This window comes from Bubalus kerabau, chromosome 4 (assembly GCF_029407905.1).
Source record: "Bubalus kerabau isolate K-KA32 ecotype Philippines breed swamp buffalo chromosome 4, PCC_UOA_SB_1v2, whole genome shotgun sequence".
In the NCBI taxonomy this organism is placed as follows: Eukaryota; Metazoa; Chordata; class Mammalia; order Artiodactyla; family Bovidae; genus Bubalus; species Bubalus kerabau.
In genome coordinates this window covers 25,283,256-25,294,964 of record NC_073627.1, presented here as the reverse complement: position 1 = coordinate 25,294,964, position 11,709 = coordinate 25,283,256, and the positions used below count along the sequence as shown (strand labels likewise).

At 42.4% G+C, this 11,709-nt stretch overlaps 1 long non-coding RNA gene across 2 annotated transcripts; it reads right to left on the bottom strand.

Moving 5' to 3' along the window:
• Positions 1 to 2,152: 2,152 nt before the first annotated feature.
• On the bottom strand, positions 2,153 to 11,684 carry LOC129649068 (uncharacterized). 2 transcript variants are annotated; one of them, XR_008712953.1, is made up of 4 exons: positions 11,417 to 11,682; positions 9,145 to 9,255; positions 6,531 to 6,648; positions 2,153 to 2,309 (listed from the first exon to the last, which is right to left on the bottom strand). It is a non-coding gene; the product is annotated as an uncharacterized LOC129649068 (long non-coding RNA). The 2 variants fall into 2 exon arrangements; XR_008712954.1 differs by lacking the exon at positions 2,153 to 2,309 and adding an exon at positions 5,960 to 6,095 and having other exon boundaries at positions 11,417 to 11,684.
• Positions 11,685 to 11,709: the final 25 nt, after the last annotated feature.

Sequence of the window (11,709 nt, the reverse complement as noted above, 5' to 3'; positions counted from 1 at the left end):
CAGCTGAGTTTTCCAAATTTGCTGACATATTGAGTGCAGCACTTGAACAGCATCATCTTTTAGGATTTGAAATAGCTCAGCTGGAATTATATCACCTCCACTAGCTTTGTAGTAATGCTTCCTAAGGCCCACTTGACTTCACATTCCAGAATGCAGGGCTCCAGGTGAGTGACCACACCATCGTGGTTATCCTGATCATTAAGACCTTTTTTATATGGTTCTTCTGTGTATTCCTGCCACCTCTTCTTAATTTCTTCTGCCTCTGTTAGGTCCCTACTGTTTCTGTCCTTTATTGTGCCCATACTAGCATGAAATGTTCCCTTAATGTTGCAATTTTCTTGAAGAGGTATCTAGTCTTTCTCATTCTACTGTTTTCCTCTTTTTCTTTGCATTGTTCATTTAAGAAGGCCTTCTTATCTCTCCTTGCTATTCTCAGAAACTCTGCATTCAGTTGGGTATTATCTTTTCCTTTCTCCCTTTTTACTTCTCTTCTTTCCTCAGCTATTTGTAAAGCCTCCTCAGACAACCTCTCTGCCTTTTTGAATTTCTTTTTCTTTGGGGTGGTTTTGGTCACTGTTTCCTGTATAGTGTTATGAACTTCTGTCCATAGAGATGACACTCTATCAGATCTATCCCTTGAATGTATTCATCACCTCCACTGTATAATCATAAAGGATTCAATTTAGGTCATACCTGAATGACCTAGCAGTTTTCCCTACTTTCCTCAGTTTAAGCCTGAATTTCACAATAAGGAGCTCATGATCAGAGCCACGCTGGCTCCAGGTCTTATTTTCACTGATGCCACTGACTGTATAGAGCTTCTCCATCCTTGGCTGCAAAAAACATAATCAATCTGATTTTGCTATTGACCATTTGGTGATGTCCATGGGTAGAGTCATCTCTTGTGTTTTTGGAAAACAGTGTTTGCTATGACCAGTGTGTTCTCTTGGCAAAACTGTTAGCCTTTGCTCTGCTTCTTTTTGTACTCCAAGGCCAAAAAAATGAAAGTAAAAAGTGATAGTCATTCAGTCGTGTCCGATTCATGGAATTCTCCAGGCGAGAACACTGGAGTAGGTAGCCATACCCTTCTGCAAGGGATCTTTCCAACCTAGGGATCAAATCCAGGTCTCCTGCATTGCAGGCAGATTCTTTACGATCAGAGCCATCAGGTAAGCCCCTGAACCATCAAACTTGCCTGTTAGTCCAGGTATGTCTTGACTTCCTACTTTTGCATTCCAATCCCTTATGATGAAGAGGACATCTTTTTTTGGTGTTAGTTCTACAAGATCATGTCAGTCTTCATAGAAGTGGTCTACTTCAGCTTCACTGGCATCAGTGGCATGGACCTGAATTACTGTGATGTTGAATGCTTTGCCTCGAAAACAAACCAAGAACATTCTATCATTTTTGAGATTGCACAGAAGTACTGAATTTGGACTTTTTTGTTGACTATGAGGGCTACTCCATTTCTTCTAAGGCATTCTTGCCCACAGCAGTAGATATAATGGGTCATCTGAATTAAATTCACCCATTCCCATCCACTTTAGTTCACTGATTCCTAAGATGTCAATGTTCACTCTTATCATCTCCTCTTTGACCACGTCCAATTTACCTTGATTCATGGACCTAACATTCCAGGTTCCTATGCAATATTGTTTGTTATAGCATCGGACTTTACTTTCACCACCAGACACATCCACAACTGAGTGTCATTTCTGCTTTGGCCCAGATGCTTCATTCTTTCTGGAGCTATTCGTAATTGCCCTCTGCTCTTCCCCAGTAGCACAGTGGACACCTGCTGACTCATCGTCCAGTGTCGTATCTTTTTGCATTTTCATACTGTTCACGGGGTCTCACAGCAAGAATACTGGAGTGTTTTGCCATTCCCTCCTCCAGTGGACCACATTTTGTCAGAACTCTCCACTATGATCCATCAGTGTTAGGGACCCTGCACGGCATGGCTCATAGCTTGAGTTACACAAGTCCCTTCATCGGGACAAGGCTGTGATCCATGAAGGAATCACTGGTGTATTAGATATTTTTAAAACCAGTAGCTTAGATAGTGATCTAGCTGGGAAAGATAATAGAATGGATGATAGAAGCAGGACTTATTTACTTATATAAATACGTATTTATTTGGCTGCATGGGGCCTTAGTTGTGTCATGCAGGATCTTCCTTTCATCATGTGGGATCTTCCGTGGTGGTGCACGGACTGTCTGGTTGCGGGGGGCAGGTTCAGCAGTTAGAAGCGAGATTTAAAATTATCTTAGACTGACAAATACCATATGATACAACTTATATATGAAATCTGAAAAGAAATGATACAAGTGAACTGATTTACGAAACAGAAATAGACTCACAGATACAGAAGACAAATTCATGGTTAGCAAAGGCAAAAGGTGGGGAGGGATAAATGAACAAAGTACTATATGTAAAATAGGGAAGAACAAAGACCTGCACAGAGAGCTGTACTCAGTATCTTGTAATAACCTATAATGGAAAAGAAATATATGTATAACTGAATTGCTGTACACCTGAAACCTTGCAAATCAACTATCCTTCAATTAAAAATGTTTTAAAATAAACTTATCTTGACAGATTAGAACAAAATGCCAAAATCAAGAAAATGAAACTTGACAAGGATAAAATAAAACCCCAGATGTAGGGGACTTCCCTGGCTGTCCAATGGGTAAGACTCTGAGCTTCCACTGCAGGGGGCATGGGTTTTATCCCTGATAAAGGAACTAAGATCCTGCATGCTGGGTGGTGCAGCTAAGAAAAAATCAATTGTATAGGAAGGAGTGGGGCTGCCTTGACAGCATTTTATATGAAAAAGATTTAGGACTCACCAAACCCAATGTAGTCACAGTTTCATGAAAAGATACAATGTCGGATAAAAAGAGATCTGTGCTTTAATTAAAAGATCTTTTACCCAGATCTGACCAGTTCTGGGTACCTCATGTTTAAAAAGCTATCGATGGGGACTTCCCTCTTTTGGTCTAGTGGCTAAGACTCTGTGCTCCTAATGTAGGGGGCCCAGGTTCAGCTCCTAGTCGGGGAACTAGATCCCACATGCCACAAGTAAGAGTTCAAATACCACAACTCAAGATCCTGCATGCCACAACGAAGATCAAAGACCCCGTGTGCCGCAACTAAGACCTGGCACAGCCAAAATAAATAAATGAATGAATATTAAAAAAACAAAAAAAAGACACTGATGAACCAGTGTATGTCCAGGGAGAGATCAGGTTGAAAAAGGATCTAGTAACTTCCCAAGTAAGGAAGAATTTGATGGAGTTTAAAGATATTAGATATTGGGAAGAGAAGAGCAAGGTAGATAAATAATAACTGTCCTCAAATAACTGGTTTTTTTCAAGCACAGGCTAACAACATGAAATCGCCAACCATCCTACTATCTTGATTAATAAAAACGCAACTTCATTTGGTTCAACCTAATAGAAGGCGATGTCAACTCCTTTTGCTATGCTGCAGAAGGTAAATGAGAATCAATGGTTGAACAAGGGAAGCAATTACATCAGTATAGGAAGGAATTTGTCACAATCAGATGCTCAAGAATACAATGAGCTGCTTCACAAAATTCTCGGTTCTATCTCATTGAAAGAGCCCAGGCAGAGCAGTCTGTTAGGAATATTAAGCATTTCTGTATTTAGTGGGAGACTGTCCATGATCTAGCCTAAGGATCCAACTTCTCCACAGTACAGGGACAACACACCAGACCACTTTGACAGCAGCCCTGGCCATCCTTGTGTTGTCTTACACTGCTGTGTCTTTGTGCGTGTCAATCCCCTTGCTTCGAATTGCACATCTTCTTGCTATGTATCCTGCAAATTCTTACTCATCTCTCCACACACTACCCAAGCATGGCCCCGCCTGAACTCTAAATAATGTGTCATACTCTTATTTATTTATTTTTGGTCACGCTGGGTCTTTGCTGCTGCACTCAGGCTTTCTTTAGTTGTAGTGAGCGGGGCGACTCTTCGTTGTGGTGCACAGGCTTCTCACTCTGGTGGCTTCTCTTGTTGTGGGGTACATGCTCTAGGTGCGTGGGCTTCAGTAGTTGTGACATATGGGCTCTTATTTGCTCGAGACACATGGAATCTTCCTGGACCAGGAATCGAACCCAGGTCCTCTGTATTGGCAGGTGGATTCCTAGCCACTGTGCCACCAGGGAAGTCCCATACTCTCTTTTATACCCTGTACCCTCTGCAGCGGGACTTAATATTCTTTTGCAATGTTTTTGTGTACTTCTCTCTTTCCTACTTCTCTCTTTCCTACTAAATGCAAGCCGCTTGTGGACCAGAAATGTCTCTTTCATTTTCCATATTCCCAGTGACCAGAGCAACATCTATGGTAACTCAATAAATATTCATGAAATAAATGAGATTAGATGTTTTGATTTTATATATAAAAATAACAAATTATCATACACATTTTGTATCACGTTAATCAAAACTAGTGTCCTTACTACATGTGATACACATAGATATTTTCTATTTTTTTTCATTTTAAAAAATAGAATTATTCTAGTTTCCAAAATTAACTTGGGTTCTCAGCTTTACACTGAAACACACTGAACTACAGGGTCAAGAGGCAGGGATCTGAATGGAAGATCTAAGAACTTGATAGGAGCTCTGGGCCTTCTTCCAGAAAGATGCATATATGCATTAAATTAGCATTCAATTTCAGAGGCTCTCTGGACCCACTGAAGTCCTTCCATACATCACAGGTTGTGAGAAAGTTCCTTCTAATGCTTCAATCTTATTTTTGTGAGACGCATTAAGAAGTAGTCTAGGAATATTTTAGAGTCACCCATAGGGAGAGCACAAAACTGGAAGGGTAGTACATAAAGAACAAAGAATAGAGGGAAAATTCTGAGATGGGATAGGCAAGACAGATAAATACATGTGAAAAGTTAAAGGAATAGGGAACAGAATAAATCCTGGCTAAGGGTTAGGAGGAAGGGGAAGGTAGGAGCTGCCAGGTCAGGGTTTCAGGCCTGCAGAATCTGATATTCTTTGCAGACAATGGAACTTGGGGTTCCAGCCCTGTAGCTTTCATCTTCCCTCCCGAGGGCTCACTATGCCTTCCTCCCCTTTTTTAGGCAGACCTTATGGAAACTCTGAAACTCTTTTTCTCTTTTCTTCCAGATGGGAAGCTCTGGCAGAAAGAATGTTCTGGCCTGTGTGCAACGACTCCATTCTCTCTGCCAAAGGATAAAGCGAAAATCTGCTTTCTTGGAAACCAGCTCCTGTCTTCAGGAAGCATGACCCTAGTGAGGGAGTGACTGGGACCTTTGCGTAAAGGGGAGGTAAGGAAATAATCGTCAGCATCCGCTAACACGGTGGCACAGAAGGACAGTAATAGGTGAACATCAACGAATGATTTAAAAATGGAATCTCCCGTCTCCAAGATCTCAGCTCACACAGATAACTTACTACATCGCTCTTTGAATCTTAAATAACTCTGACGTGTTTTCAACAGTCTGTTGAGGAGGAAACAGACATACAACTCGCATTTCCACAGGACAAACAGTGAGAGGGACATGTATGAAGTCTAGAAGCTCCTATTAAGCTCTCAGGAATCTTGGGAGATTTTAAGAACTTCTGTGAGGGTCCAGAAAACCTGAAACATTACAAAAGTCCAAAAGTAACTAGACTGAGGCAAAGAGAATGGAATTTGGGGTGGGGTTAGGAGACCTGAGTTAGTCCCTATATAGAATCCTGACTCATTTTGTGATAACAGCCAGTCACTTCCTGGCTCAGTGTTCCAGTCCTCGTTCACCTCGTCCACCCTTACCCCAGCCCCTTCCCCTGCCGAAGAAAAATAAAATCACAATTTTAATCTCTCTGGAGAAAGTTAAACATGATTATTTCTGTAAAGCAAAAATAGCCGATTTCTCAGGGTGAGATGATTTTGTTTACTTTATAACCAGTGTAACCTCCTGGGTGGTATATAAAGCCATGAGAACGGCAAACTTATTTGTTGTTGGGATCCTCAGATGGGCATGGAGTTCACAGGTGGTGTGCTTGTTTCTTCTGTTTTCTGGGATGACACTGTTGTGTTGTAAAGGCCTCTGGAGAAAGGTTTGGGAGATAACTGGGTAACACCCAACTAGGTCAGGGAATGAGTCAGGGCTCAAGGACTCGATACCAACCTCTCCCACTCCTGCCAGGAAACCTCTGGGGTGAGAGAGAGATGAGAGAGGAGCTGAGGGGCGGGCCTTACCGCTGCCTGCCCTGGGGCCTCCGGCTTGCGGTTTCACCCTGGTTTGCCCTGCAGCTGTAACGTGTCTGCTGACACGCAAGCCCTGACATGCTCGCCCTCCCTCTTTCCCAAACTTCTGCTCAGTCTCAGAAACAGATGGTACATTCCACCCCAGAAATGTCTATAGGAGAGATGAGAAGGGAAGAACAGAACCAGGTGGAGAGGTGGCTCTTCAGAAAACGCAGGGCAAAATACAAAGGACTTTTTGTCAAGGAAGTGAGGAGGAAGTAGAAACTAAACTCACCTCCAAGGAAATCAAGATGAGAAAAAGGCAGAAGAGTGCCATGGCTGGGCTGACACAGAGAACAGAATAGGAACAAGGGCGGAGGCTGGGCAGGACCAAGAAGCACAAGCCCGGAAACCTGTAAGACTCAAGAGCAAAATGGCAAAAAGTCACATTTCTTGTTTGGAGGTATACTCAGCTTTCAAAAATTCACCTTTCTTTCCTCAACACCATTCCCTGTTTGTGGCAATTCTGAGGACTCTCCGCTAGTTAAGACACAATTTTATGTACCCACTGTGTACCAGTCACAAGTTTTCATATAGGATTTCATTTAGTGTTCACAACAGCCCTACATGGTAAATTTTCTTATTTAAAATAGTAAATTTTATTATCCCCATTTCACAGATGGGTACATTGGGCCTCAGAAGAGTTAAATAATGTGCCCATAGAATTCCAAAGTAGTGGACCCAGCCAGTTGAATTCCACTATACCAAACTGCCTTTGATTTGATGTCAAGTTAAATCAAAATAATGTCAAGAGTAGAGACTTCTTAAGCCTTCCCGGAGCAGTAAGAAGCAGACCAGGTAAGGAATAATGAATGGAGATCTCTTAATCCCTGAATGTAAGTACTAAAAAATCCCTGTAACTGTTGAGTTTGCATAGGCCTCTTTGTGATCGGAGATGCCAGTGAAACCTTGGTACCCTCTAGTGGAAGTTTCCTGCATTCACACAGCTTCCACCCCAAAGAGCTGGAACTGGAGAGCATCCCCAAAGAACGGCCAGGTAGAATATACATGTTCATACGTCAGGGCCCATAGAGGGTAAAGGAAAGAACAAAGACCAGAGGGAAGGTGTGTTGAGCAACTGGTTCACAAGGGTCCTTAAAGGGAGTCTTTGTCAGGCCTTTATGCATTATTAATAGGAGCTCAACCCTGGTGGCTCTCTGTCAGTAAAGAATCCGCCTCCAGTTCAGGAGACTGAGTTTGATCCCTGGGTAGTGAAGATCTCCTGGAGAAGGAAATGGCAGAACACTCTAGTATTCTTGCCTGAGAAATCCCATGGAGTGGGCTACAGTCTATGGGGTCGCAAGAGTCGGACATGACTTAGCAACTAAACCACCACCACACATCAGTAGGGGCTGTAGGTTTTTAGGACTGTGGAGTGCTATTTTTTTTAATGGGGAAAATTAGCGATCAGCGATATGAAGTGACTCCCAAGGCCACAAGGAAGTCAATGTCAGCAATGGTAAGACTAGAACCCATGTTCTAGTCTCCTGCCTTCCAAACCAGAACTCTTTCCATTATATCACACTTTCTGTTTGTTGGGAACCCAGCCTACGAGAACAAGCTCCCGGGCTCCTGAACCTCATGCCCACACTCTGCAGGCACTGCTGGAGCTTCTTCCGCAAGTTCCCAGTGCCAAGATGTCAGATTTCTTTCTTTCTTTCTTTTTTTTTTTTTTTTTCCCAGATTTATTTCTGTCTCTCTCCTCCTGCAGAGGTAATCCCTGGGAATGGAAGTGGGTTAGAAACAGATTACTCTGATCCAGGGGCTTTGCTCTCTCCTCCCCGAATGTGGCGGGTAGGGAGCGGAGAGGGGAAGTCACAAATAGCCTGAAATTCCCTTTCAGGATTATCGCTTGATTTAGCCAGCTGGGGTGAAAGTGGAGCAAGAAGAGGGGAGGGATTAACTTGAGACCTCACTTGAACAGCAGGATGCATGGGCTTCTTTTCTGGCTGAACCAGGACAAGCAGTATCTCTTCCTAAACATACCTTTAGAAATAAAGAGTCTGAGGCAGGCAGAAAAAGATAAAGGAGAAAGCCTTTGTCTTCAGCTTCAGGGATGAATGGAAGGATGGATGAGACAGAACAGCGAGGAGAAGAACGTCATGCAGCACAGAAATAAGGAATCACTTTGGGGTATGGAAACAATCTACATTTTGATGGTTTTAGCTTTAACATAAGCTCTTCACTTTTCCCTAGCAAAAGAGACCTAACACAAATAAGGCTTTCTGAGGATTTCCAATTTATATCCAGGTTATGGGCTCTTTTGCTTTAGGGACTCTGCACTGGGGTGGAATCTGGGACCACTGATATTATCTGTGTCAGCACAAGGAGCAGTTCCACTTACCAGGACCCTGCTGCTGCTGCTGCTGAATCACTTTAGTCGTGTCCGACTCTGTGCGACCCCACAGACAGCAGCCCACCAGGCTCCCCCGTCCCTGGGATTCTCCAGGCAAGAACACTGGAGTGGGTTGTCATTTCCTTCTCCAATGCATAAAAGTGAAAAGTGAAAGTGAAGTCGCCCAGTCGTGTCTGACTCTTAGTGACCCTGCTAAGCTCCATCTATCCCTTCCATGGCTATGATGGGGCTTGGAAAAAGTTACCCTAACTAACCAGAGCAGGACATGTATTAACTCATTTACTAAGTTAGTAACAATTCTACGAGTTAGGCACTTAATTACTCCTTTTCTATAGTGAGGAAAAGAGGTGGAACTAAGATGTACAGTCAGGCACCATTATATAAGAGCTTTGTCAACTCTCCAAGTGACGTAAAAACTCTGCTAACGTTAGCTAAAGATCGGTTGAGACCATTTCTTAGAAAGTTAGAAGTCACAGTTTCTATGTCACCTTACCTTGGACGGTTCACTTCCTTTGCTCTTCATGTTCTCATCCAAGGGAGGGAAGTACAGTATAAACACATGGCAAGCCTACTGCTCACTTCAATCCAAGTGTCATATTGTTTACTGTAATCAATAAACATATTGTAATCAGATTCTTCCAATTCTCCAGAAGTATTTTCCTTGTTCAAATCAACAGTGCTTCTCCTGGAAAGTAGGTTGGTGTTTAGTCGCTAAGTCGTGTCTGACTCTTTTTGTGACTCCGTGAACTGCAGACTGTAGGGCTTCTCTGTCCATGGGATTTTCCTGGCCAAGAATACTAGAGTGGGTTGCCATTTCCTTCTCCAGGGAATCTTCCTGACCCGGGGATCAAACCCACGTCTCCTGCATTGGCAAGCAGATTCTTTACCCACTGAGACAGCAGGGAAGCCCAGAATGTAGGTCTACCAGGCAGAATTTCAGAAGTTCCAATCTTTGACATCGTCTGCCACTGTGGTGGTGCGGAGGGGATGCAAGCACAGTGTATGTCCCACTGCTCATGGGATATCCCATCCTCTTTGGATCCATTTAGAATAAGACAATGAGTGATCCCAGAAACTCCCTATATTTGGGGAAACACAGAAATCAGCTTTGCCCTCTGCCTCATGATAGTTTATCTGGGATTCTACTGATTCACTTATTTTTTCCCATGATCCACTTAATGAATAAATATTTGAGTGTCTACTATGTGCAAGACTGTTTCTTTGCAAGGCTGAGCCCCTAACCACCTTATTCCTTCCTCTAATTACAAAATGAGTTTCCTTTTCTTGTTCTTATCTTGATTTTTCTGAAGTGTGAACTTCTATGTTTGTGGAATTAAGAAGTACCCTTTTCATGTTAACATCCCCAGGTAGACAGCTCCCAATTTTCCATGCAGTTAATGAGACAGGAAGATAATATGAATTTTCCAAAGAGCAGCTATAAAACCCACTTACAACTGATCTCAAAATGAATTAAAAGCAATTGACTCCCCTTATTATTTCATCCAGGTTGATATGAACAAGTTTGTGTTCCCTGAGAAACTGACCAGAGGGAAGGCGGAGACGATCTAGGATGTGTTGGCTACCATGTGAGACAAACATAAGACTCTACAGTGAAGCAGATAATTCCAGAAAGACTGTATCAATGTTCTGCATTAATAACCACTCATCATGGAGTGGGGTTTCCTCACTTTTCAGGAAAAGCAGTTTAAAAAAAACCAATTCATGTTCTATTTCGGGGAGCACAGAGTAGACAGGACTTTGTTAAGAAATAACTATATATATATATCTCACTTAAATGCTTAATATATTCTTTAGCATATACATATAACACCTAATTTCATGTCACTATTAATGTGTCATGCTATAGGTTCAAGGCTATGGTTAAGACTTATGAGAAAATTCTTAGCCTTGAAGACTATATAGGTACTTTCCTGGCAGTCCAGTGGTTAAGACTGTGCTTCCACTGCAGACAGCACGAGCTCAATCCCTGGTTGGGGAACTAAGATCCCACAAGCTGCGGTGAAGCCAAAAAATGTGTGTGTGTGTGTGTACACACAGTATAATCAAAAAGTCAAGATTTAAGACATCAGATCCCCAAATCCAAAAGTAATCTCCCTTTCCTTTGACAGTTGTTAGCATTTTACTTGGACCTTTGTAGCAATTCTATTGTACAGCTCATAGATCCCAACTCATTGCAAAATACCATAGGTAAGTGTTCAATAAACATTAATTGGCAGAATGAGATAAAAACCTAAAGGGTAAGTATGAAAAGTGGTTATTATTCACCTATGATTACAGTACTGGATTTTCCAGGATGATCCTAACAACATGAATCCTTTAACCACTTAATGTTAAGAAATACAGTACAGTAGTCAGTGCATGGGTTCTGGAGTCAGACTGCTTGAATTTGAATCCCAGTTCTGCAAATTATCAGCCGTGTGATCTTAAATAACTTATGTACTTAATTTCGAGGCGGCGCATCTTGTTGTTATATACAAGAATATTACTCTTGTTTGTGATGAGGATTGAGTTAAAATATATAAAATACTCGGAAAATTGCCTGGCATCTGGTAAATTATTTCTAAGTATGAGCCATTTTTTGTTAATAAAACCTGTGCCTCTGTCCGCAAATGGCAAACAAATGCTTTTGTCAGTCCACGTGTCTTTTGCTTCAATAAACATAGTTGTCATTAATTTCCTTAATTCGATAGGATATTCTCACAGTATAGTCTGGGGAAATTAGAGCTCTGGCTAAGGTTACCCACCATATGAGGATATAGACCCAGAAGCTAGACATTTTCGTCCTTCCTAAGATCCAAGTAGGCACTGAAGAAAACACTTGTCTCAGAAGGGAAACACCTTTTCGTTCTTTACGGAATGGAACAAATTTGCAGCTCCATCCCAAACCTGGAATGCAGTAGCTCCTGGCCGCCAGAAAGCCTGGTGCGCAGGCGCAGTTGTGGCTCCACGCTCTCCGCCTGGCGCGTGACAACCGTGCTTCCACCCTACCCCCAACGCCATCTGACTGCGCAAGAGCAGCCCGACTCCACCCTCGCTC